The following is a 27,562-nucleotide window of genomic DNA, read 5'->3' as shown; positions in this document are numbered from 1 at the left end:
GAACTGTGGGACAATAAATGTCTGTTCTGTACATCACCCAGTTAGCCGTACTTATGGTGGCCCTCGAACACTCCAGGCCCTCTCATCCAGATCCCACAGCACTGTCCCAGCCACAGGTCCATAGTCTGAGGCTGGCCTGATGGCCTCTCCCATCTGCTCCCTGAGTGTCCACAGCTTGGTCCTCTGAGTGCGGTCCCCCAGCACCCTGTCCTCTCCATCTGATTCTCCCCGGCAGAGGTCACATCACCCCCCCCCACCTGTACTACTCCAGAGCCCTCGGGGCCATAACCCACAGGGGTACGCTGCTGGAGTACCAGGCCCTGTGCCAGAGACTTCCAGTCTGGAGGGGGTCATCTAGCCTCCCACCAAACCAACAGCTTGAGATGCTGCCCAGGCCCCAGCCTCACAATGAAGAGAGACCCGAATCCCTAGGACAAGCGGGGTGCATCCACCTCCCAGCCCAGCCCCACCTTCCGGCACCCCTGCAGGGACCAGGGAGACGGGAGGGGCAGGGAAGCTAGAAACCACGTACGCACTTCACAGAACCCCATGCCCCCTTTCCCCTCAGGGAAATTTTTTCTGATATTCCTGTGACCTTTGGCCCACGGCCACTAACCCCAGACCTGAGCCCGACAGAAATCATCCAAGCCAAACTGTCTCCCACGTCTGTTATCTTTCTTTCACACATCAGCTCTTTGCAGAGAGAGAGACAGAGAGAGAGAGAGAGCATTATACCAGTACGAGAGTCTTCCTCCTGCTGTGTGAAGGGTCCCCCAGACTGCACAAGACCTGGCAGGAACTGCATAGCCTTCACTGGGAGGCAGTGGAACCGTGAAACACCCGAGTTGGAACAAGGACCCTGGTCCAGGTGAGGCGTCAGTGGGAGGCTTCTAGCGGGGAGGTGCCCTCCCCAGTCTCCTGCGGAGGTAGGCCCTGTACTCCAGCCCTGCTCTCTCCAGTGCCACACCTGTCTGCCCCATCACACCTGGATGTCCACCCTCCACCCTGGCCTCTTGGAAACCACGAACCGTCTCCTCTTCTTCACGGACTTGCATACTGATCAGCCCCTCCAGGCTCCTGTCACTCGCAAGAATGCTATAAAATACATGGAAACTGATGGCTTCCTTTTTTCCAGAAGATTCCAGGTGGAGGGCCCCAGCCATAGTCTGACAGAAGAAAAGCTGGACGTTGGTTCTGCCGTGCCCACCGGGCAAGCCCAGGGAGCCGGAGTCCCAGGGAGGCAGGACAGACCCTCCGGCCAAGCCAGCTCAGGACTTCCCAGGCTCCCCCCATCTCCAGCCCAACTCGGGGAGGTATCCCGAGGGCAAACAGTACAAAGCAGCCACAGCACTTGGCAACGTAATGGGCCATAAAAATACCAAGTACATCTCCCTTGACAATGAGCTTGTCTCAATAGCGGAGCCTTCCTCCTGCGGGGGGTCATGTTTTTTCATAGCTTCTAAGAAGTTATCCTACCAAGGTCTTGCTGTGGGCACGTGGGCAGGATGTGTGGGTCACGTCCAATGAAATAAACAGGTAATGTTTCTAAAATTCCTGGAATCTCTAGGCTGCATGGCTATTCAGAAGAAGCTGACCGGTTTTAGAAAGAAAGGTGAGGGGCAGACAGGCTCACTCACGTTAAATGTGTGGTTTTCTTTTTCTTTCAATTTATTATTATTTTTTTAATCAGCAGAGACTTGTAAAGAATGCAATACCTTAGCTGGAGTCCCAGTGTAAGGAAACAGATAAAAGTAGGCAGGGATGAGATCCAGAGGCTGAGCCATCGGGACTCACCCTTGCCTGGAGTTCCTACTCACGCTCTGGAATGTGCACCTCAACTCCACCTGTTCTGAAAAGGTTTGCTCTAGATACCATGCGATGCTGGCTCCACAGGAACTGGATGTTTTTCTAGAGGAAGAGCTTAACTGAGGCTCTCCGGGCAGGTTTTGTGAAGTCTCTGACCGCCCTCCCCCCCCCCCCAATTGCACATGAACACTTTTCCTGTGGTGGTCTTTGGGGTGAGAGCCCATGGCATTCATCATAATCTGGGGGTCTGTGCCTGAGTGGTACTGCAGTGACAGAGGCTAGATCGCTGCCCTGTGCACACCTTCCTTGGATGCACTAAGCCAATAAAACCCACCCCTCCCCTTTCCTTCAAGTTGGGTTTCTCACCATAAAAGCCAACGGAGTCCTGACTAATAAACCACACACACCTTTCAGGCAACCTGGGTACTGGATCTGTTGCTAAACCTGGGCAGTTATTTCTTCCAGCCCTCTCTTCCTTCTTGTGGAAAATGAGGATGAAAATACTTGACCTTCCTGCCTCCTTCGCCATGACTATTTGAGCCTTCCTTTGATTGCATGAGCCGGTAGATCTCCCCTTGGTATCTTTAATGGGGGCGCCTGGGTGGCTCAGTCAGTTATGTGTCTGACTTTGGCTCAGGTCATGATCTTGTGGTTCATGGGTTTGAGCCTTGCGTCGGGCTCTGTGCTGACAGCTCGGAGCCTGGAGCCTGCTTCGGATTCTGTGTCTCCCTCTCTCCCTGCCCCTCCTCCGCTTGTGCTCGGTCTCTGTCAAAAATGAATAAGCACCAAACAAAATTTAGAAAAAAAAAAAAATAAGAAGGTATTTTGAGGTGGGTTTCTATCACTTATAACCAAAAAAAGTCCTAGCACGAGGTAGCTATAGATGATGTTGTACTTGGTCTTATTATATCGGTGATATAATTATATATATATATATATAATTATATCGGTAGCACGAGTCCAGCACGAGGTAGCTATAGATGATGTTGTACTTGGTCTTATTATATCGGTGAAGTCGTGGAAAGGAAACATGACCATCCCCGCCCCTTCCCACTGGTAACCCAAGGGGCAACTACAAATACAAATGACGTTGATTTGATAATTTCTGAATGACGAGGAAAAAAGATGGGTGAGAACATTGATGCAAAGGACAGAAAGCAGGAACCAACAGAACACTGGTTGAGAACTCTCTACATTATACGGTGTAAAATGTAAAGGGAGCAGTTCCTGAGGGGCTGGGTTTTCAAGGACCATTGTCAGTTGTCCGGGCGCAGTCCCCGATGCACAGTCTCGCGGTGGCCACAAGAGAACGGAGCTGGAGCGGACACGGGCTCTCCCCTCCCCTGATGAGGGACCTTCACGGAAGGTCCTGGGAGCCCCGCTGAACTGAAAAAGGCAACACCTCAGGCTGCTGCAGACCGAAGACTGGAAGATGTGCAAGAAATGGAACGGGACAAGTGGCCGGGGGAAATGGCACGATGTATGCTCTGCGGCCTCCAGAAAAACTGCCTGAACGAGCTTAAACGCATACAGCCTGAGTTCTGGTCCCTAACTCAGCGGTGTGTTCCTGACAGAGATGAGACCCAAATCCTCAAAAGACTCCATAAAGCAAGCTCCAGGGAAGACAAAGCAATACTTGTGCTCTGGCCTCTGCGGGGAAGTGGCCGTCTCTGAGAGGTGGGGACGTTTGTCACGTTTGCGAATAGCGTCTTGGACTTGGGGAGGTTCAAAAGCCATCCTGGGAATAGAAGCAACAATGGATTCTGGAAGAAAATTGAGATTCTGCAAATACTCAGAGATGGCCGCTGTGTTCTGTGGCCACACCATGTGCCACGGATGTAAAGAAACTCTGTCTGTGTCCCAAAGAAGTCCACGGGCTGCAAGGAAGAACAGATACACCGAGGATACACGCTAGCGGCAAGGACCGCCTGGAGGAAGGAACGCCTGAGGCTACCCTCTGAGTTACCAGAAGACTTGGAAGCTCCCAGAAGCTGCCTAAGAAAGATGGCGGCCTCAACGCAAGTTACTAGGAAGTATGCTTTAATGGCTCTGCTCTTGCTTCTGCCGAATGTACTCTGGTGCGGTTCATCATACGAAGGGGCAGGAATCAGGGTTCAGCCAGCGTAAGGGCACCTGTGCCCGCACCCCCCCCCCCAACCTCCCACCTGCCAAACCAGCTCTACCTGTGATACTGGGATCCCGGGGTGAGTTCCACTGTGCAGGGGAGGCCGCGTGTGAATGAAAGATTCATCTCTCCTGCCCCCTGCACTGGTGGGCCAGGGCTGGCTGGTCAGATATTGGGGGTGGGGGGTGGGGGCGGTACAGGTAAGAAGGCTGTGACAAAGGAGCACCCCAGAGCAACAGAGTCCACATCCCAGGGCTGGCCGAGCCAGCCTCGGGGGTCTTTCAGCAACGTGACTGGGGGCTGGGACGAGGAGTTCGTTGGTCTAGAGTAATGCCATGACTGCTGCCCTACTGTGGAAGCCTGGGTAGATACCTACCTTACTTATGCTTCTGCTTTCCTCATCTATGAAATGGCCACAATAAAGAGTTACACCCAGTTCAGAGAGTTGTTGTGAGAATTAAATAAAATTATCTGATATTCAGGTGCCTTGCTCAGGCCTGGCGTGGGGCAGGTGATTTCCCCAAGTTGCCCACCCTCCCTCCCATCCTCTGCAACCTTCTTCACCTTCTTTTCTCTGGCACAGTCTGTGAGATGCCCCCATCTGCACCCCAAGCCCCTGCGCCAGGAAAGCCCTCCACCCCCGAGACCTCTTTAGCCTTTCTGTCCATGTCCCTCATGAGACTGCCGGGAAGCAGCAGCCCAAGCCCCCAGGAATGCCATTCTAGAATGTGGCCGCCTGTGTCCCCCAGCCAACCGCTCCCTGAGCTCCCTGGCTGTGTACAGAACATTCTCAAAGCACAGAAGTGCAGCTTGCTGTAGGCTCAGCCTCCTCTGTGTAGACGGTCAACTGCCACCCCAACCCGAGAGAAGTGGTTAGTGAAAGGCTGGCCAGGCCACTGGGCTGCAGGAGGCTCACAGGACATCTAAGAGGCGAGGCCAGACAAGACGCACAGGGAGAGAGTGGGGAGGGAGGGAGCGGCCTCTGCGCTCAGTCTTGACTGAGAACCTGCAGGGGTAGCGTCAGCATTAGCTTTGGGGGCAAGAGGCCAACGTGTGATCCCTCCCTCAGGAATCCATGGCGCTTTCGTTCATTCACGGGACACTTGTTGGTTGAGGCGCCATGAGTTGATGAAGGTGCTGAGATACAACAGCGAACTGAACCACAGCTCAGGGTTTCCATCCCACAAGGGGAACGGGAGAGCCAACAGAATGCAACTAAAAAGAAAAAGAAGATTTAACCAGAGACAAGTGCGCTGGGGTGAGGGTGGGGGTGGGGGTGGGGGTGGGGGTGGGGGGGCGGGAGGGGAATCCAACAAAAACGAAGAAGGTAATGTTTTCAACCGGAGGATCAGAAAAGTCCTCTCTCAGAAAGTGACACGGGAGCCTAACCGGCATGACCGGGTCGACAGGCTGAGAGAGAGTCAAGGCCGAGGCCAGTGTCCTCCACAGGAGAAAAAAAAGCAAAGAGTTGACTCTCCTTCTGTTTAGTTGTCCACACACAAAGCTAAAGAGTTTCTTTAACTGAGATAAAGTAGGAGGCTTAGGTTAGTAGTTCCCAGCATTGTGAATTCCACAAACCAGTAAAGCTTAAATTGAACAGTGGGGAGTTGTTACTTTTCACTCTGCCTAAGGACGTCCCAGCTACTATCACCTTCATTTCATAAGGGACATGACTTTGAAGTACAAGATGGTCCTTCACGTGGGATTAGCTTCAGCTCTAGGAGAGGCACCGCACTCTCCTACAGGATGCTCTGTACACAGAGTCTCAAGCAGGTGCTGTCTACACCCATGCATACTTACAAAGAAATAAAATTAAAATACTCTATGGGGCTTATGTCCTCTTTACAGTAGGCCACAAGATACACACACACGTCTACAATACCATACAGGGCACGTGCCCCCAACCAAGTGTTCTGAACTTCCCGGGAATTTAAGGGGTTTTCAAGAATAATTTTGAATATGGTGGGTCCTTTTCACCTGAACCTAATCCCCAGGCACACTGTGAGCTCAACCGTTTTTCTCATTTTGCCAAAGACCAGTGGGAAAACCTCTGGCTTACCTGTGTTGGCTTATGTCACGGACTGTAGCAGCGACCGTGACCTCCCTGGTGTGAAAGGCAAGCGTTCGTGCAATGCAAACTCTTTCCCTTTTTGCTTATGCATTGAATCAAGCCACAATCACATTTTGTTTGGCTTTATTTCTGAAGGGAATGCGGGGGACTTTTTGTCATTGGCGCACTGACCCTCCCCTTCCGGGCCACCGTGCTACCCTCCTTGAGTCACTGACACAAATAATGCAGTTAGTTTGGTGAGCACCCACTGACCTAGAAGCACAGAGCCCTGAGCTGCCAGCAGTTCTCACGCTGCAGCTGCCTCCCCAGAACATACTCGGAGCTTCACCTGCAGGCACGCTGTCCCCTGGGACAGGAGATTTCAGAAGGGTGACCCCTGTCTGCTGGATCGCCCAGCCGCCGAAACAGACCAGGCCAGGAGAGCTGGTTCACTCGCTGTTCCCTTTATCCATGAGGCTTTCAGGGATGAGTTTCCTCCCTTTCCCTCTCTCCCTCTTCCTTTTTCTAAAGAAGGCAACATCTCCCACAATGCTGACCTTCAGGAGCAAAGAGTCGGCCTCCAGTGCCATGCAGCAACAGGCCCTAGGCACCCCCAGCATAAGGAAGAAGATCGGTGTGCACAAGCTGGGTCCAAGGGATCAGATTTGGGGCTGTGGGGCTGCGTGGCCGACTCGAGGGCCAGGATTTAGTCGCATGACCGGTATTCTTGACACAGCCACGGCCTTTCCAAACAGTTCCGTGGACAAAGGAAATCTTCAGGCTCTCACTGCCCCATCTCCTGTGTCAGATCAGGAGCCCACCAGGAGGAAGAGCTTTAATCGCTGCCCTCCCCTCCCCATCCGTACCCCCCACCCCTCCCCACTGCTGGTCCTGAGAACTGGTTTTAAGCTTCTATTTATGGTAATGCATCGAAAGGAGCACTGGGCTGGGGGCCAGGAGACCCGGGTTCCTGCCCTGGGGTTGGAAGCGGACTGGAGAATAGTTGATGGCTGATCTTTAAGGGGCGTTCGCTCCTCCCTGCTCCTTACGCTGCCACCCCACCCTCGCACACGTTTCTGGAACCAGGCTTTTCCCTCTGCCTGCCACACCACATCTTCCCCACTTTTGCTCACCCCTAAAACATTGCCCCGAATTTGCCATTGGCGTAAACGTCCAGGCCCAGAAAAACCAAACCTAGTTCCCATGAGAATGAATCCATTTGGTCACACACAGCACAATGGACAAGCTGCTTCTCTTCTTAGCATTCCGTCCTGGTATCTAAATGGACTAGACAGTTGCTTACAAGCTTGTCTCCCCAACCATGCTACAAACTTTCAGGAGCTCAGAGGCCATGTCTCCTTCGGTTTCGTGTGCCCCACAGTGCCTTCGATACTGTAGTCCTCCATGATTCCTTGTTGGATGAAAAGTTAAGATGACCGATGGCCCTGGGTGGACCAGAGTTGGGCCATCCTCGTTCCACCCACTGTGGAGCAGTAGCATGCACAGGTGACCCAGGGCCTACAGACTGTGGCCCTCAACTGGGTCATCTCTCCTGCATTGTAAGAAGCCAGGATGCTCCATGGCTCCCCCAGCCCTCGACCTGTAATTGCGATTCTCCTTCAGAATTGGAGAAGATACAAAGACTCAGATCCCGCAGCCCTCGGTTAGACCGTAAGCTCTCTGAGGACCAAGGTGGCCGTTCCCTGGCCTGCACAGTGACAATGGCACTATGGATGCTTGGTGCCCACCACTCAACTCCACAGGCCCCGGAGTTTGTTACAAGCGCCCACCCCCCCTGCTATCAAGCCCATCCTGTGTGCAAGACCAGAGGCCAGTCTGGCCAGGCAGTAGGTCTTTTCTCTTCCTTCCCCCGAGCCATGGTCTCTGATGCTCTGAAACGGAGAACTTAAACATGCCTCCTGTTGTGAGGGTTAAATGAGATGTTAGAAAGCAAATGAAATGACACACAGAAGCCCCTCTGGCCAGTCCTCAGACACATATTTCCTGAACACGAAGTGCCCATGCCCAGACCAGCCTGCAATGAGAAGGGTCCAAAAGTACCCTGGGTCTACAGAGCTGAGGCCAGGCAGGCTGAGAGGGGGGCCATTACCTACCAGGGGACGAACACGGGTCTGCAGAAGTCATACAAGTAACAGGAGCCAGGGAAATGAGCCCAGGAACAGAGGGGCAGAGGGAAGAATGGGCTGCGGGGGGCCAAGGAGGGGGGCATGGTCTCCTCAGGGGCTCAAAACAAGGCTTCTCCTGCACAAGGCAGTTTTAAGGTGGGCTGGCCCACACTGTGAACGGGAGTCAGGCACTCATAAGAAGGTCCCACTCAACGGCCCCTCCTGGGCTGTGGTCACGGATTCCAGAATGGCCTTCAGCCCCAGCTCTCTGCCCTGGGTTTGTGCTCTCTGCTTGGCGGGAAGCACTGGGGGGGAAGTTGGATTCTGAGCCACATCTCAGACCACAGTGTAGGCAAAGGCTAGGAGATTCCTCCGAGTCCTGCCTTCCGTGTCAGAGTTTCACTTCCAAAACAGCATCTTGCATGTTGCACGTGCTCAATGAGATTCTTCCACTTGACCGGTGACACTGAGAGCTGGGGAGGAGGAGAAGGGGAGAACACACTCGGGAGACGGCTTGCATGCGTGGAAAAACCTGCCTGTATACGCCTCGTCTGTTTGCAGCGGCTTCTTCTGGCTACCTCTTAGGCTACCTCGGGCGGCAAGAAGATAGCAAAGAAAATGGCAAGGTGAGGCAAGGGCATCCCTGAGCGGAGTCCCATGTGGATGAGGTAGCCCAACAATGGGGGGAAGCTAGCCTGCAAAGGCTTTCCTTCCCCTCCAGTCCTGCCCCATAAATATACTCCCTTCCACTGCGTGAGCAATTCCATTGGCCCGGAAGGAACAAGTTACCATAGAAGGAACTAAGTTATGTCTGCAAGCGTTGTGAGCTACGATAAGGATAATACTGAGGCAGATATGGAGCAAAGAGTTTTACATCTATTAGCTCATTTAGACCTCACCACGACCCTGAGAGCGGGGGACTCTTATTATACACTCTCCACAGGAGAGGAAAAGGAGGATCAACTCAATTAAATAGAAGACCTAACGCAAGCACGGTAGAGTGGGATGTTAACTCAGAGACTCAGGATGCAACCATACACGGTGCCCGGGAGAGCAGCAGATCTGAGAGCCCGCATCAACCACAGCAAGACCCGATGCAGAATTCGGCGGGGCTGCACCGCTCGGGCAGTGTGGACCCCCAGTTTCCAATCCCAATGCACCGTGCACAGCCACTGTCATGTAGCAGGCACTCAACGGCATCCGATGGCGGAATGAGAAAATGAACGAATGATGAGCACAGTTTACAACAAGCCGTGTAAAGCGTCGGCTCCCTGACGGCTTTCCCTGGAGTCATGCTGTAGACAGCCAGCAGTGTCAAAAGCATAAATTCACGGGGCTGCTATGATTGAGCCGTGCTGGAGGTACCTTGCTCCTTCCCTTTCCCTCCTTCCAAGTTAAATCACTAAGAGCCACGCTGCCAAGCTAAATATTCATAAGAGCGGCACCGTGCGAAAATAATGGACCTTGACAAGTGTGTTGTCAGAATTTTAAATGTACAAGGTACATGGTTTTATGAAGGTTTCCAATTAGGAAGAAAGATAGGAAATCAATAGATAGAGATGAATTCCTTCCAAGCTGCTTGCATGCAAAAAAATTCCTGCATGGAACTGCATTTTAACTGCACTAGGAAATTTTGAGCCCTATTGCAAAGATCTTTGGTAAAAGACATAATTGCCTCCAACTTCATAATTTTTTTAAGAGAATGCTTTAAGGACATGGGTTGTACCTCTCTCTGACTACAGGAAATGTACCATTTCAGAAATTCAATTACTTGTTCCATTCCCAGAAAGCAGGGCTGACCTTTTGTTGTGTGGATGTGGCCATTAAGGATTCCCTGACACATAAAAGAGTCTTTCTGCGTTGTCTTAAATTGGGCAGCCATTGGTTTGGGCTGGCTCACTGGGTGCTAGCAGCTATGATGACCTAGTTGGTATCTATTTCTCTCCATGTCTCTGTAGCAGACAGCGATCTGACCTACTTTCAGGGGCACAGTGGTGGCTCAAGAAGGAATGGAGGGGAACACGAGAGCCTGGACACAGGACTTTGAAGCGCGGGCTTCAGGCGCTTCCCGGCCAGCCTCCTGCTCTGGTCACAGAGCTACCAGACGCGTCGCCTCTCTCCATCTGTACAGTCTCTGCTTCCAGCAGCCCCTCCCCAGAATCCATCCTCCATGGGCAGCCTGTCCAAACCCTTACCGTCTATCAGGATTCGACGTGGGGGCTCCCAACCTCCCCAGCGCGCAGCCCATAGGGGGGACGGTGACATCTGAACAGCACGTGGGGGTAACCCAGTGAAGCTGCTTGGGGACAGAGGGTGGCAGCTTGCAGCCCTGGCCACCCATGGCCCACCACCCCAAGGCTGAGTGAGAGCCATACCTCAGCACAACGAGGACTTATTCTCAGACATCTATCAGGACACTCTGCTTTGTTCCTTTTTTTTTTTTTTAAGTTTATTTATTTATTTTGAGGGACAGCATGAGAGAGAGAGAGGCGGAAAAAGGAGAAAAAGAATCCCAAGCAAGCTCTGTGCTGTCAGCACGGAGACCGGCACAGGGCTCGATCTCATGAACTGTGAGATTATGACCTGAGCTGAAACCAAAAGTCAGAGGCTGAACCGACTAAGCCACCCAGATGCCCCTGCTCTGTTTTAAAAGCAACTAAAAAATTACAAAGAAGTGGTTTTTAAAATTCTGAGCATTTGTAAGCATAAGAGACTCCTAAAAACTGAGAACAAACTGAGGGTTGATGGGGGTGGGAGGGAGGGGAGGGTGGGTGATGGGTATCGAGGAGGGCACCTTTTGGGATGAGCACTGGGGGTTGTATGGAAACCAATTTGACAATAAATTTCATATATTGAAAAAAAAGACACAAAAAAAATAAAAAATAAAATTCTGAGCATTTGTATTGATACAGAAACTGCAGCTAGGGAGTATATGCAGGGTCAACCTTCCAGAGAAGGAGTTGGCGAACTTTTCTATAAGAAGCCAGAGAGTAAATATTTTAGCCTCTGCAGGCCATACGGTCTCAACTCTGTTGCTGTATAGAAAAAGTAGCCACAGAAGCATAGCTGTGCTACAATAAAACTTTATTTATAAACACAGGTAGTGGGCCGGATCCCTGCTCTAATGAACCCTAGGGAGGCATTTTGCAACAGTTTCTCTTCCCCATCTGGGCCTTTTCCCCCACTCAGTGGTGACTTCATGAGCTTGACAGGCGCCCAGCTTCCTCACGTTCTCCCCTTACTGCTATTAGACGAGATTGGGCGCGTTCAGGGTGGTATGGCCGTAGACTCCCCTTACTGCTATTAGAACCTGTCTTCAGGGAAGGCCCTGATAAACTCAATCCCCTGAGAGGCGAATAAATGGATTACATTTACATTTCAATCAATAAAAACCTGAGGTCCAGGGCTCCCAGCCCCAGGCAGCTCATTGACAGCCCCAAAGGAGCTTTAAGACATCCTGATGGCCGGGTGCCACTCTAGAGGCTCTGATGCAAGCAGTGTGGGGTGCAGCCCAGGCATTGGGGATTCTAAAAGCTCTTTAGGTGATTCTAAAGGGTGGTCAAGTTGAGAACTACAGCCTTAGATCAAAAGAAAAAAAAATAGTGGTAGTGTTTTGGGAATAAGTGAGCCAGGGAGGTACTGTTTGGTTTTTTTCCCCTCAGGGGTAGGGATGAGGAGGAAACACGTCCGGAGCCCTTGAAATCCTGCCATACAGGTCACCCTCGGCCAAGGCTGGCACTGTATAGATTTCACCTGGCAAAATCCAAGCCCTTCTCATTTGTTTCCCTCTTGACATCTAGTATGGTTCCCTACTGGCAATATGTGCTCTATTAACACTGACTAATCGTCAAAAAAGTGGCTAACAGCCTAATAATCAATCATCAGTCAATCAATCTTCAAACAAAACAAAACAAAACAAAACAAAACAAAAAAAGTGACCAAGTCCTGTCTTAAAAGGGATTGTTGTCTATGCAGGGAGCTAAGGAAAGCACAGATGAAATCTATAATAGGCTTAGCTATATTCACACTATATAATATGGCAGTTGATCCCATACCGGACTGCACACCTCAATCACTTGGGAAGATTAAAAAAAAAAAAAAAAAATCTCAATGCCCTTGTTGTATCCTGTGCCAAGAAAATCAGAATATCTAAGGGTGGAAGATTTGCATGGATCTCTTTTAAAATTCTCAGGTGGTTCCAGCATGCAACATGGGAACCATGGTTACAAGATCCTGCTACGTGAAGTGTGGTCCATGGACCAGCATCATCAGCATCACCAGGGAGCTGGTTAGGAATGCAGGAATTCAGGCCCTACCCCTGCTCTACTGAGTCAGAATCTGCCTGTGCCCTGGATCTGCATGTCATTAAAGTACGTCAAGTGCTGCCATAAGGTACCATGTTCTGAGAAAGATAAGATTCTAGAATGTCTCAGCAGGGTAATCAGGGAACACCTCTTAAGGGAAGGGAGAGAGGAGAGATTCTAAGGGCCGGGAGAATTAGAGGCAGAGAGGCAGGGGGCAGGATTCCATGTACTGAGGCAAGAAGGAAACTGGTCAATTATGAATGGTGAACCAGAAAGAAGAGGTCAAAATGGTTGTTTTACAAAAGTAGAAAATCACATTTAGTCACACAATTAACAAGCTCACATTTTTTTTTAAAGGATAAAATGACAGGAAAATCAGGTTGGTCTCAGTCAGTTGGGGGCAACAATTAGGAAGTGGTGGGCGATCAGAATGGATGGGGTCATGGAGGAAGATTCCAGGGACTACAGATGCCCAGCAGAGGGCTCCTGATTTTGTCTCATGGGCCAGTGGAGAGCTGCATGCTGCCTCTTGAGTCAAGGAGGAAGAGGACAGAAGAGATTGGGCGAAGGTGCTCTGACAATTTTTTTGAAGAGGACAGACCAGTATGAGAAGCAGCAGGGAAGCAGAATGACCAGACAGGAGGCTCTGACCAGGTCTGGGGAGATGAGCACCTGTTAGAAGGTAGAGGAATAGAGCACCAAGAAAGACTTTTCAAAGGAGGGAATTCTATTCTATTCTATTCTATTCTATTCCATTCCATCCCATCCCATCCCATCCCATCCCATCCCATCCCATCCCATCCCATCCCATCCCATCCCAACCCATCCCATCCCATCCTATCCCATCCCATCCCATTCCATTCTGGTTCCATTTGGTGGGCATGGACAAGAGCATTCTGAGATCTCAAATCTGCAACAGCACGCTATAGAACTGACTGGGAGGAAATCTAGAATCTCAAGTATTGTTGTAATAAACTCTTTTGGTCATGACCCCCAAAAGTTATCTATGGGAAAATACAAAGGTCTCTGGCAAACATGAGTCCTGAAGGGAAGTGGAGAGGAAAAGCTAATACTGTATACAAACCCTGGGATTGTCCTCAGCTCCAGTAGGCCATGAAGACCCAGAGCAGTCCTGGAGCACAATCCCTTTGTTTCCAGGCCTCTGGAAGTCAAGTTGATTCCCAGTTGAGTTGGAAATGCCGGGAGATTTTTCCCATGTTGCGGTAGACTGGAACAATAACTGTAGAGTGGACGTTACCACAATTGTTTCCACTGAAGTTATTTCGGGGGAGTTTAGGAAGATTGTCTATTCCAAGACATTTCCTTCACCCGACTCCCTTTATGAAAACACTAAGGGAAGAAGCCGGTGTCGCCACCAACATGCCTGCCCTGCTCACAAGCACGTGCACAGTGCTCGTGTGAATGACTCCCAATGGGCCCCGGTGAACTGCCATGCGGCACCTATGCATTGATGTCTTCGTAGAAGCTCCTAGATTTGACCAGTGCCTCACAGGACTTCCTCAGTGATCATCTCAGTAGAATCTCATGACAGCCTTCCGAGAGGGTGGCAGGTAGGGGGTGGATTTTATCATCCACACTCTAGATAAGAGGAAATGGGGAAGTAGAATTCGGTCAAGGTCACCCAGCTTGGAGGGGATGGGGCAGGGCAGAATCCTGTGTTGACTCCTAGGGGCTGTCCTTTGGGTCCCGTGCAGGTTGTGCTGTGCACCAGAGCTACTGTGAGTGGGTTCACTACCTGTTCGTGGCCTTCTTACCATTGCCAGTCCCAAGACAGAGGCTTGGCCCTTCTGTATTACAGGGCCCCACAGCGAGTTGGTGTGGCTGTTACATGGGGTGCATGATGGGGAAAATGGGAGATCCAAGGCTGAAAGGAGAGCAGGGCTGGAGTGGGGAGGCCTTGCATGGCAAGACCATGGTCCTACATGTGATGGGGAGCAAGGAAAGGCCTAAGCACGTTAGCAAAATGGCTAGATTTGTGTACTTTGTGGATCATGCGGGACGTGGTGTAGAGGACACATTCAAGGGAATTTAAGGCAAGCAAAGGGCAGACCAGTTAGGAAGTTATCCAATGGTCAAGAGATGCTAAGGGCTAATGTAAGAATCAGGGAGATGGTCGAGGGACAGAAGAAGAGTTTATAAACATTTAAGAATAGAATAGACTGGTTTTGGTGAAGGATGGGGGGTGGGGATGGGGGATAGAACATCATGGGTGAGAAATGGCAAATAAGACAGTCTCCACTCTGAAGGAATCGTATATCCTTATAGCACAGATAGAAAATAAAGGAGTATTAAAATGGCAAGGCAGAATCTAATTAACATCAAGAGGACAGAGGGTCATTACGCTAATATTTTATAAGTTTGGATCAAGTCCTGGCTAATCCCTTGCATTTCTATGGTGCAAACACCTTCCAGGATGGGGAATGGGATAAATCCCTAAGACCCAAGGACAGAGGATCTTGGTCCTGGCTGCACATTACATTCACCTGGGGAACTTTAAAGGTCACCGACACCCAGGACCCATCATCCAGAGATTCTGATCTGTCAGTGGTGGGGTCAAGGCAATTCTATCATGCAGCAAGGAATGAGAGGGGGGACGTGCTACCTCATTTCAGAGACTTTGAAATAAGATCTTCTCAGTTTTGCAGAGGGAAGCTTCCCCTTCCTACCATGCTAATGGCAGGACCAAATGAAGAAATTGTTGTTTCGGGTCACTAACGTCTGACTCTGAATCACCCAAGGTCTTTGGGTTATCTTTCTTCTTGCGGGATGGAGAAGTCCCCTGCCCGGTTTCCCCAATCACCCAGCAAGGTGGTTTCCCCAGTGCTCATCTGCAGGCGTGGTCTGTCTGCCTGTCTATCCTACACCAATCAGGTTTTCCTCCCCTAGCGCATGGACATCCTGTGCTGGCTGCCCAACCTGAGTGACCAGCCTGGTCCATGTGGCCAGCCGCTGGTGCTGCTGCCCTTTGGGGTGTCCTGAAAGGACCTTGCTGAGGGGGTATGATGCATTTCCTTGACCACACCACACGCCAGCCTGCTGGAACAATGTCCCTTTTCTTGCCGCCAGGAAAGGCCACAGAAAGGAACATCTTCTCTTTTCTTGCCAAGCAAATGTTTCTGCTTTGACCTGGAGGGTACTCTTTGAAGCAAAATAATGATCTGGAGGCCACTGAGCTGCCCTAGAGGTCATAGGTCAAGAACTAGAAGGAATTGTTCCCAACATTTTTAGCACATTGAGAGAATACTCTGTGTGTGTGTGTGTGTGTGTGCGTGCGTGTGTGTGTGTGTGTGTGTGTGTACACGTGCATGCAGGCACATCACAACAATTGGAAAAGGGGTAACTGGCCCCTCACGTGAGCAGCCCCTGACCAGCATGGTGCCGTGTAAGGTATATGGGCCAGGACTATGAAGATTCTGCTCTCAGAATCCTGCTTCTCACGGCCAACTTGGCTGAGCGTCTTTGCAATAAATCCTTAAAATGAGAATCCTGCACTATTGACAAGCATTATCAAATCTCTTTTACGTTGCTCTAAGAAGAATCTACTTCCCGAGTGGTTGACCACTGACCAGAGCAGGTAAATGAGGCCATCCTCCAGGGTCTCATTCAGGGCTCTGAAGAATTTGGAGAATCTGGTACAAGGACCTCTGACTCACAACAGCTTCTAGAATTTAGCTCACCACCTATGTACTGGGGAGGAGCAGAGCCCTGTGCTCAGGGCAGGGATGGTTGTCTGGGTCTCAGTTCTCCCACTTGTAAAATGAAAGGAGCTGCCTTAGATGACATTAAGGTTCCTTTTAGGTCTAACAATCTATAACATTCTATAACACTCTATGGCCTTCTGACTCCTTCCTCCTGAAGAAATAGAATGGGTCACTCGGCCTTCTGGGCTGTTAGACATTAATCTCCAAGGGAGATTCTGATTCTCTCTAGCTGGAAATACTCTAAACTCAAAGTCTGACCTTCTATAAAATGAACTAGTGACCTAGGTATTCAACTCAAGCCTCTGTTTGTGACATCTGCTTCAAATCAGGAACAGCCTGCTGCCTACATGCTTTGCACAACTCCAGGAGATGGTCCTTGCCTCAGTCGCCACAGATTTGAATCGTTTTGACGATTTCAGGCAGAGGCTGTCGAGTGTGAGGAAGGAGCTTTTCTTTCGAATTTGCACAAATGGCCACAATGGCCAGGGACAGGGCGGTCCATGTACTAAAACACTTACCACTTCTTTAGGGGCCAAAACAGGACTCCCGTGCTGGCCTGACAGCTCAGCATTTAGAACAGGGACAAATGAGAGAATCCCTTTCCTCCATGGTGTTTACAAAGGCCCCGTTCTCTGCATCTTTCTGGACGGCCGTCCATCTCTCCGTGCCCCGGATCCAGCAGGGCCGAGGAGCGGGCCTCTGGGAGCACTGGCCTGGAACAGGGCTGCTGTTAGCCGCTGAGATGGCCTGCTGTTCTGATTCTGCGTGCACAGACACGGGGCCAGCTGCAATTGGGATTTCCTTTTCTTTCCTCTTTTTTCTAATTTCCTTTCTACAGAACATTTTATGTGTAGTTTAGTGATGAAGCCTTTCAAACATACCTATTGACTCTGCTCCCTAGTGAAATTCCAGACTAAATTATTAAACAGATATCCTGTGAGCCTTCTACCAGGACCAATCGTTAGGACTCATCATAAATGAGACCGCAGGATGTGTGGGGAAGAGCAGTGACCTATGGACCTGGGACCCCAAATGTGACGCTGTATTAGCTGTGTGCTCCTGGGTGTAGCCCTTCCCCGTGGGGGGATCTTCGTTTCCCTGGGGAAACATGGTATGTTCAGAATGCTTTCCTCGTGGTTTACACTGTTGACTAGTTGGCCTCCAAGATGAATGCCCAGGGAGAGATTTCAACTCTTGCCCCACTGACCAACGCTGGTTGCTCCTTGCCGGCCAAGAGGCCCCGCAGGCGGCCAAGTGGCCCGTGTTCTCTCAGCGGGTCCCGGTATTCAGTTTTTGGTGTCCTCTACTCCTGGGCCTGCCCACATCTGACCCTCTCCCCACCACCAGCCCCACCCCAAATACACCCCAGCTTTATCCTGCACACGGGGGCCTGAGGCCACAACCTGTCCGTAGGACAAATCCCTGCCAGTGATCGGCTGGAAATGAAACACTTCCAGGCACTAGGATGTACCCAGAGTCCCTGCCCTTCAGGGCTTTGTGTTCCTGAGATGAGAACAGCTCATAGAATAGCCCTCCATCCACCAGGGTCGGCTCCTTGGGGTGCCGCCCTTTATCACTAGGGTACAATGCTAGTTATGCCAGCAAAACTACCCTGCCTGCCCTTAAGGGCATGCTTGCTTATTTCCACATTTCCAGAAATGAGCAGGAACTCCCAAGTAAGCAGATTAAAGCTACCAGAAGTTCTACAGAAATGGTTTTCAGGAACTGCAGAATGTGTGGATTGTTGAAATGCAAATTGGCAAAAGGCAGGGACGGCTTGTGCTTTACGTGAAGCTTTCCGGAGCCAGTCTACCACTGGGAGCGGGTGGGGGTCATGTTTCTTAGTAATGCCAATGGGGAGAGGCTCGGGCAGCTGTAGAAGGAGAGAGCCCAGCAATGACCTGACGACCTGCAGGTTTTCAGGGACACCGTAAGAGGCTGCTTTGAGCCCCATCTTTGCACAGTTGGCTCACATGTTTGCTCTGGCATTTAGCAACTATCTACGGTTCTGTGACTTCCTGCGTTCCCACTATGCATCCAACCAACCCTGGCCCAGGTGTGGTGCCGGACAAGAGCCTTGCTCCCAAGGACCCTGGAGACTTGCGGGGGGAAAGTCTTTCCCACTAGGCAGTGGCAAAGCTAGACTGGGTGTGGCTGGAATCCTAACTGTTTGGGCAATAGCGACTTATCCTGGGGTTCTCCATGGAGCACATGTACCCTGATGGCTCCTGGCTCTCATGTGGGAGTAAGCCTCTCTTTAGGGTCTGAATCCCAGCAGATTTTCTCAGGCCTCTCAGACATCTGGGGTGTGTGTGTGTGTGTGTGTGTGTGTGTGTGTCCCCTCCTGGAGTTCTTTGAAGAACATGAAAGAAAAGAATCTATTTATTGGCATTCAGGTCCAACCTGCTTCCCCCTTTGTATTTCTGATTCCAATGACAATGTTTCCAGGACCTCTGCCCCATGCCAGTTCCCCTGCCTGGACTCGGAGGACAGGTCACCTCATCCCTGTACTCCCGGATGCAAACACCTGCTCCCACTGCCGCTCCTGACAAGTACATGAAACTCAGTGTCCCCTTCGATGTTCTCTCTCTTTCCCTAATTACTTAAATCCAACCAACTGGACTTCTGACTCACATAGTAGACTGACCACGTGTACTTATTTTCAACTTCTCCTCCCTCATTAGTAAAAAAAAGGTTGTAAACCTACAAAAGCACAGAGAACGAGAAAAGGGATTTCAACCAAGTTAGGGAAGACAGAAAGTGAGTGGAGTGGCAGGTAACCCAACAGAAGGGAACACGGATAAGAAATGTACTGACAGAGTCTACAACACCTCCAGGGAGCTCAGAGCTTGGAGGGACCAGGGACCACAAGAGGTGGGGTTCAGATGCTGGGAGGAGACTCTGGATATGGACTTCCCAAGGGTCTTTCCCTACCCCACACAGCCATGCAATATCCTTCCATCTCCAACTCCAGGGAAGAGATTTTATTTTCTAGAGAAGCTCTGACCTGGGGACATAGGCACTCAGAAAATGGGAGAGAGAAATGGATCAAACGACAGGGGATTCAGTCACAATGAGCATACGCAGAACCTAGATCTGGGTTCCAAAAAACCATCCACTAAGAGGTAACCGTGTTCCATGGGTAAGGGATCCCAGGGCTGGGCAGAGAAAGTACCCAATAAATCTGGAAGAACTTCTGGTGCCAGCAAGGGAGGAACTGCAAAGAATAATCCTTGAGGGTGTTTCAGAAATACACAGAGGTGATCTGAAGGGACTCCCACTTGTCAAATCTGAAACAAGTGGACATCAAATAATCATGGATTATAACCATTAGAAACATTAAAATCTCTAAGTCGAGACATGGAAACAAACAAAGTAAATAAATAAGGGAAAGGAAAGGTCTTCCTTACAGTAGAAGGTCAACTAAAACATGTAGATGGAATTAGAAAAGTCACCATTTGCCAACAAGCATGATGATATTTCAGGCAAGCATCATCAAGGAAAGCTAAAGTTGTGGGTAAAAGTATTATCAGAAACAGTGTATTTATACGGTTTCAAACCTCTCCCTCTAAGACAGTTACTATTACAAAGGGAAACATAGTAACTTTATAGGAGCAAGGCCTGGAAGTTCCTATCTGGACAGGTCGTCAATGTCACTGTCACCAAGTCAACATCTTGTGCCTCCTGATATCATGCACTGAGGACACCACACTGCTTCTGCGGCACTCCTTTCGAAAGTGCATAAATTTAATCATGAGGGGCCCTCAGCCAAACCCAAATTGATGGACATGCTACAAAATAACTGGTCTGTCCTTTTCAAAAGATGTCAAGGTCATGAAAGACAGAAAAAGGAGCTTAAAGAAACACGACAAGTAAAAGCAACGAAAGTCACTACTGTTCTAAATCAGAACACACAACAAAACAAGCTTCCCTTTAGCTGTAAAGGAGATTAGCGGGATAACTGATGAAATGTGAACCAGGTCTGTAGGTTATATAATAGCATTCTACTGGTGTTAACCTCCTGACTTTGATCATGAGATGGTGATTATGTAAGGGAATGTCCCTGTTTTTAGGAAAACACGTGGAGGTATTTAGGGGTAAATGGCACCAGGTCCACAACTTGTTCTCCAAACCATCAAGGAAAAAAAAAAATGAAAATTATGCAGAAAGTGGGATAAAGCAAGTGGGTAAGGGTACGGGGGTATAGGGTTGGGTCCGGAAGGGTGGTCCAGAAGCCTTCACTCCTACTTCACAGGAAGTGGGATGATGAGGTGCAGGGGCAGGACATGATCACCTGTCCCTGGGTCCGCTTTCTGTCCTCCTCAACCCTCTGCTCCAAAAGTTAGGACACTGAACCTCAGAGGGAAAGGCCAGGACTGTTTTCCGGGGCACGGTCTCAATATTTAGCCTTCCCATAGTCTGTTTAACTAGACCTGCAACTACATTACTGTTATTATTTATAGTCTATTTAATAGCGACGTTTGATTACTCCCTTTGTAGGCAGAAGTTAGTGTTTGTTGTTTTATCCCCAGGTCAGCTTCCTCTTGCCACCAAGAATGCGTCAGGGTCACTGCCTGTGGCAGACAGAGTCTCTGAGCTCAGGGACAAATTCCTTTCAACATCAGCCACCACCCAACACACTGGGGTAGCAAATCTGCAATGAGACCCGAAGAGAAGAGACAGAACGATCAGCCCAGGGCTTTCTATCCATCTCTGAACACAAGCTGCCCCCACATCTCCACGCCAGGTGATGGATGGCTTTTGACCACCGGCCAAGTGTGCAGTGTTCCTAAGCAGGTCCCCTGAGGTTTCTACCTTCGATAGGTAGGAAGGTAATGAGCCCCCCTAACATGAAGGGGTTCACTCAGGGCTGTTGGGGCCAACAGGTCATCCATCTGGGGTATGGCCAGGGATAGGGCCAGGCGCTGGAATCTAGGGGACTGTCATTCTTGAATCACTCAACCCTTTGCAAATCCATATCCTTGGTTGTCAAAGGGGGCAAGATTTTTTTTTTTGTCCCTCATTGGAGCAAAATAGTGATAAAGAACAAATAAGCTGCCATAAATTTTGGCAGCAAACAGAAAGGATTGGGTGATGTCAATTACTCACGAAACTGTCAAGAAATTATGAAGAAGGACACCGAATCTTTACTATAAACATTACACTCGCTAGGAGGTTAGATCTCAACTGTTTCCAACACTAGAAGAAAGGCTAACCAGGTGATGCCAGGGAGGTGGTGTTACCCTAACAATATAAATTACAATATAAATGTATAAAATCAATACGTCACACACCTTAAACTTCCAGTTTCTGTAAAACTTGTTTCACAAATTGTTGCACGTCAAATAGATCTCAATTAAAAAGAGAGAGAGAGGGAAGAAGAAATAGTTATGAGCCAACTGCCTGCAAGAAGGCATTGGTTCTCAAGCTGGAAGAGGCGTCCAAGTCACCTGGAGGGATGGTAAAATACAGATCGCCGGGCCCCACCCCCAGACGTTCCAGTTCAGTGGAAGAAAAGGGAGGCCCGAGAATTTGCATCCCTGGCAAGTTCGCAGATGATACTAATGCTGCTGGTCTGAGGACCACATTTTGAGAACCACTGTCCTACGGGTTGCAAAGGCAAATAAGATGTTTTCAGGCTTCAGGATCAGGAGGGTGTGTGGTAGGAAAACGTGGGAGACACACAGGCACACCAATGACAAGGAGGGTCTATATTAAGTGCTGGAGAAGACCAGGTGAATCAACGAGGAGATGTTTATCAGGGAGGGGTGCACAGAGGAGGTGGCCTTCATTCAGATAGCCACAGGGATGTGGCAGGCAGGCAGATGAAGCAGGGAGGACTTTCAGGCAGGGGACCAGTGCTGCTGGATCGAGCACCTGTTAATTAGTCATAAGGCTAAATTAAAGCACAAGCTGGAGAGAAGCCTGGAAGGCAGGCAGGCACCAGGGGCAAAGGAAAGTCTGGGGTTTGCCCATAGGCCTGGGGAATCAATGAGGAATTTTTAAGCAGGGCAGTAAGTTCGGCAAAACCTTTATCTTTCTGGCTCTGCCTTTCCTTGCCTGTATAATGGGGTGATGGACAGAAGGTCTAAGTAGGCCTTTCCAGCCCTGACATGCTAGGATTCAAGGGGGATGGGGGCGGGGGGACTGGAGCCCTCCAGCCAGTGGCCTCGCCCTGCTAAGAGCCCCTTGCCAAGCACAGGGACTTGACAGCCACTTTTACACATGCTTGGTCCGTCTGGCCATCCGCAGCCTCCAGAACTCTGGCCTGGCCTGGAAAGTGGAGGCAGATGACTGGGGGTGTCACACACATTGCTAATCTCTCCCGGGCAAGTCCTCCCTCCCCCAGTCCATGCAGAGCCGAGTAGCCTGGGATTGTGCAGCAGCTCACAATGGAAGGAAGAGGGTGTAGGAGGGAGGTCCCCGGGCTGACCCTGGTATTGTTCTTGGGCCAGAAGAAAGCTTCCTCCTGCCTGGCCATTGCAATGCTAGAAATGACGACGTCCAGCCAGTGAGAGTCAGCGCGTCCTGGGGGGGCTGCCTGCCATCGGGTGGCCTGGGAGCTGGGGCCCATTCACAAACGCCTGCTGGAGAGCACGTAGTCCTGTCCGCCCCCACCCCCTCTGCCTGTGGCCTCTGACTACTCCCAGTGAGAAGCTGGGGTAAACGAAAATAACTGGGCTTCTCCGCCCCCAAGCTCACTGCCGCCAGGAAGGGGAACGCGACCAGAAATGGCACACTGGCTAATAAAGGAATAATGGATGCTTCACACCCTTAGCAACACCTTCCTCTTCCTCTCGCCTCAGCTGCTCCTTGCACGGGCCAAGGACAGAGGAGGAAAGGTGCTGGACCAGAATGCAGCCTGGTTTAACCAGGACTGGCCCAAGTCACCAGGGCATCACCAAGATGGCCAGGGATGTTAAGCCAGCCCTGGAATGGACGGTTGAGCTGCAGGTGGGGTGATGCTGCTTATCTTGTGTTTTGGAGCCTCTCCTGGCAGGGCTGTTGCATCATTGGTGGGTGGGTGGGTGTGTGCAGGAGGGTGGCCCTGTCTCTGGGCATCAGTTGCCAGGGCCCTGTAGGCCAGCTTAGGGCCTGCTCACAGCTCTGGGCACGTGGAACCTCTACTGGCCTCCACGTCCCAACCCCACGCCATTCCCTAGCAGGGCTGGGCGGGGCGGCTCTTTTTCTTTGTGAGATGGCCTGGGCCCAGCCGTGGCCTTGGCAGAGGCAGTGTTCAGTCTGGCATCACTTGGTCCCGCCACCCCCACCCCAAGCGCTCCCTCCCACCTGACGGATCAAGCCCTCTGGCACTCAGCAAAGGATTCTGGACATGGTCTGGCCCAAAGCAGGACATGGACGAGATGACCTCTCTAGAGGGGCAAGTTCTGCTATTAAGGGACACTGGCCTGTCCTAACAAAGTAACAAAATTTCCTTTCCTGGTCACTGAGGAAAGATGTATGCAACCTAGGAATTCCCTGTGGATCCCAGGAAGGGAACAGAAGGACTGGTCAGGCCCTAGCCCTTGGCTTCCTAAATCCTCCTTCCAGCATGCGTTTTGCTGCTCAAGAACATTCAACTGAGTCTCTACTTGGTCAAGTCCCAAGGTCGCAAGGACCTGCACCAATAGGTCTCTCTACTTACAGAAATGTCCCTTCAAGACGCCTGGACACCCCCATTCTCCACGGCCTCTACTGCTTCTGAACCATTTCTCACTTACATCTGCAACCCTGAATGCCATACCTTTTCTTTAGTCTCTATAGGGCCTCCCTGGCCACCCACCAAGGCCCAGTTTGAGGTCTGTCTCCTCCAGGAAGCACAAACACGGGGAGAGGCAAGAAACAACCAGAGAACCTCACAACTGTCCATGAAGTCTCCAAGGACTGGGCTGGTCTGCTTCGTCAAGGACGGTTTCATGAAGGAGGGGAAGCGTGAATGGGGCCACGAAAGAGGGAGCAAATCTGGGTCCGGGGTGGTAACAACAGAGCAGGTGTGAGGAGTGGGGTGGACACAGCTGGTGAGGCCTAAGTCCTACACAGACGGACGGTTGTTCTCTGAGAGCTTGGTCTTAGAAGGAGCTGGGGAAACTCAACTGAATCTCCACCCGTGGGCCCCTCAAATCACAGAAGGGACCCGTAGGCTGGTTCCCAACCACGTTTCTCGCCTATCCAGCTCACCAGCTCTGCCCTTGCTTCCAGCTCCCACCGTGCCACTTAGTGAGGCCACGTCATACGTGTAGAGCAGTTTTTCAGTTAATAAAGACTGTCATTATATAACCTGGTTTGTATTTTGACCCTCAGTATAGCTTTGCAATATAAGTCAGACAGATGTATGATCCCATTTTATAGCTGAAGAAACGGAAGCCGGGAGAGAATGGCTTTGGGTGAACTTCACCACGTCCCGTACATGGAACCGAAAGGCTCCTAGATGACAGAAACGAATGAACTTCAAGATTTGAGCCAGCTATTTTAACTCTCATGCCTTTAAAAAAAATTTTTTTTAATGTTTATTCATTTTTGAAAGACAGAGACAGAGCACAAGCAGGGGTGGGGTGGGGTGGAGAGAGAGGGGGACACAGAATCTGAAAGGGGTTCCAGGCTCTGAGCTGTCAGCACAGAGCCCAGCGCGGGGCTCGAACTCACGAACCGCGAGGCCATGACCTGAGCCGAAGTCGGACGCTCAACCGACTGAGCCACCCAGGCGCCCCAACTCTCAGGCTTTTTTGCTGTGTATGTTCTGGATCAGTGTTCGGCAAACTTTTTCGGTAAAGGGCCAGGCAGTAAATATGTTAGGCTCTGCAGGCTCTAGGGTCTCGTGGCAACTACTCAACTCTACCTTGTAGTGCAAATACAGCCACGGTGAGCGTTCAGGTGGTCAGCGTGCCAATAAAACTTTATTTGCAGAAACCGGCTGGAGGGCTGCACTTGCTCTTTGGGTCGCTTTGCCATCCCTGTCGAAGGTCCTAGACAATAAAAGCTGTTGTGTAAGGGAGGCAGTTGTGGCCTGGACGCCTTGGAGCCAGAAAGCTGCCTCTAGTCCCAGCCCCTCTGAGGCTGCGTGGGAACCCACTCCAGACTTGGCCGAGGCCTGCGCCCTAGGAACTTCCCTCGCTGTCACCAACAAAAGTCTGCACCCCCCAAAGTAGCGACTTCTTATAAAAACTCAAAAACAACAAAAATAAAAATAGGCTTGCCTCGCAGAGAGCACGTTGCCCTTTCCCAATGGGCCTTGCTACCTGGCGGCCTCAGACAGGAAACCATGGAATGAACTCCTGGTCTCCTCCTTTATTGTACGAGCACCTATTTTTGTCCGGAGGGAGGAAGCCCTGGAGGGAGTTGGGGGGAGGTGGCCAGAGAGACAGAGGGAGGGGGTCTCCTAGGTAAGTACTCCCCCTCGAGAGCTGTTGCAGGATCTTGGGTCAGCAGGGATTGTGGGGGAGGGCACTGGAAACTGATTAAAAAAAAAAAAGTAGGGGCGCCTGGGTGGCTGTCGGTTGAGTGTCCAACCTCGGCTCAGGTCATGATCTCGCGGTCTGTGAGTTCGAGCCCCGTGTGGGCTCTGTGCTGACAGCTCAGAGCCTGGAGCCTGCCTCGGATTCTGTCTCTCTCTCTCTCTCTCTCTCCCCCTCCCCTGCTCATGCTGTGTCTCTCTCTCTCTCTCTCTGTCAAAAATAAGTAAACATTAAAAAAATTTTTTTAAAAAGCAAAAATCATATCTCTTCCTCTTTCAAAGGTGTCAGTGGGGCTTCTCTCTCTCTCTCTTTCCATTTTTAGTGCCTTCGGCAGTAGAGGAAAAAAAAAAAAGAAATCCATTTTCTTGTTCTTGCTTATTAAGGAAATGACATTCCCCCTTAACTTGCTGTACGTGACTAAGGTCGCCTAGAATATAGAAAATGGTTTTCCAGCACCTCTTCCTCCCTGTCGACACTCCTTACGAAGGGGTGCCGGAAGAGTCGCGCTGCCTGAATTCCAATTTCCGCTCCCCCGTTATAAGCCGTGTGGCTTGGGGCAACGTATTTGACCTCAATTCTCTGATTTGTGAAATGGTGAGGATGGTGGGCCCTACGCTTTCCAGGGCAGTTACATGAGTTCAGGGAGGATACACACAGACACTCACTCAGGCAGTGCTCGACTGGTGTGAGCCCCTGGGAAGGAGGCAAGGTTCTGGACAGGGGTGGTAGTGATGAGTCCCTCTGGGACACGAGCAAGTCAGGGCTCTTTCAGTCACTTACCAAATATTTAACGAGCATCTGTGTGTGCCCATGCGGAGCTGACATCCCAGAGGGACCATGCCGACCACAGAATAAAGAAAGCAAACGCACCAGCGCCAAATGCCTGATGAGTGCAATGGGGAAGGGTCAAGTGTGTGGGGGAGGGGAGGGCGAGGTGTCCCAAAGGCCTACGGAGAGGGTGACATCTGACCAGAGACCACCTTGTCTGCACTCCCCAAGGGTGGTGTCAGGATAAGCAAGATAAGAAAGAGGCAGCACTGTCACAGCGTGGAAAGCACTCGGCAAAGTGCAGTAGTTGTCGTTGGACTCCCCTAGGGGACAGTAGGAGAATTCACGTCCCGGTCCACTGGAAAGGTAGCTGGCCCCTGCACTCAAACTCAGTCCATCTCATGGCTAAGACAATGCCTGTCCCCGGAAAGGTGCTCAGTCAATACTGGTGGACCCAGTGAATGAAGTCAGACCGTACCTCCGGTGGGGCCAGGAGGGGACATGAAGTAGCCCTTGGTGAGGATGACGGGTCTGGGAGTTCCAAGCGGGGTTGGCTTTCATATGACTGTTCCTCAGCATCTTGGGTTATTTTAATAATCCTTAGGCCTGTGAGTTAGCATATCCTAGAAGTTTCCAGAAGACTTAGCAACGGAGCTGGCATAGCTCTAGGGAACAATAAAGTCACTCCTTCCCATCTGGAGGGCTGGGAACTGGACTACTACGGCAACTTCGATCCAGTGGGGCGGCCCTTTCCCACCAGCCCTGTTTCCAAACGACAACAGCGCCACCTGCTGGAGGAACAAGGCTGCTCTTGCATGTGCCACCATTTTTATTCCTCCCAGTGCCCAGTGGAGTGGGGGAACCCAGGTCGTCATTCAGGAGAGCGGTGATTTTCATTCGGAAAGTTCATTTGCCCCTCAGAGGGAGGGAGGTGGGAGAGATTCTCATCTTGCCCTTATTTGGGGTCAAGCAGGGGGATGGGGTGCTTACCTCCAAGCCTCACTGTCCCCTAATTTGGCTGGTCGGTCCCCTCTCTGGGTCCTATGTGAAGAGATCGCCTTGGACACGCTCATGAGGGCTGAAGTCCCTCTTCACCTTTCCTGGCTCTGCTGGGCCCCTCAGTAGGGGAGAAACTCGGGCACATCTGCGAGGCCCGAAATCCCACTTGATGTAGAAATAAATGTTCATTGTTCAGCTGTGTGCCATGCT

At 50.8% G+C, this 27,562-nt stretch overlaps 1 protein-coding gene and 1 long non-coding RNA gene across 8 annotated transcripts in view; both read right to left on the bottom strand.

Annotated features, from left to right (window-relative positions):
* The window catches only part of CTIF (cap binding complex dependent translation initiation factor), a 294,145-nt gene that overhangs the window by 139,466 nt on the left and 127,117 nt on the right, over nucleotides 1–27,562 (bottom strand). The gene's annotated exons all lie outside the window — the stretch shown is intronic.
* On the bottom strand, nucleotides 25,009–27,557 carry LOC122204254. Its single transcript, XR_006195577.1, has 3 exons — nucleotides 27,344–27,557; nucleotides 26,832–27,144; nucleotides 25,009–25,096 (listed from the first exon to the last, which is right to left on the bottom strand). It is a non-coding gene; the product is annotated as an uncharacterized LOC122204254 (long non-coding RNA).

The sequence above is a fragment of the Panthera leo genome, chromosome D3, assembly GCF_018350215.1.
Source record: "Panthera leo isolate Ple1 chromosome D3, P.leo_Ple1_pat1.1, whole genome shotgun sequence".
NCBI lineage: Eukaryota > Metazoa > Chordata > Mammalia > Carnivora > Felidae > Panthera > Panthera leo.
The sequence above is the reverse complement of the archived record's forward strand: the minus strand, read 5'-3'. Positions and strand labels throughout refer to the sequence as shown.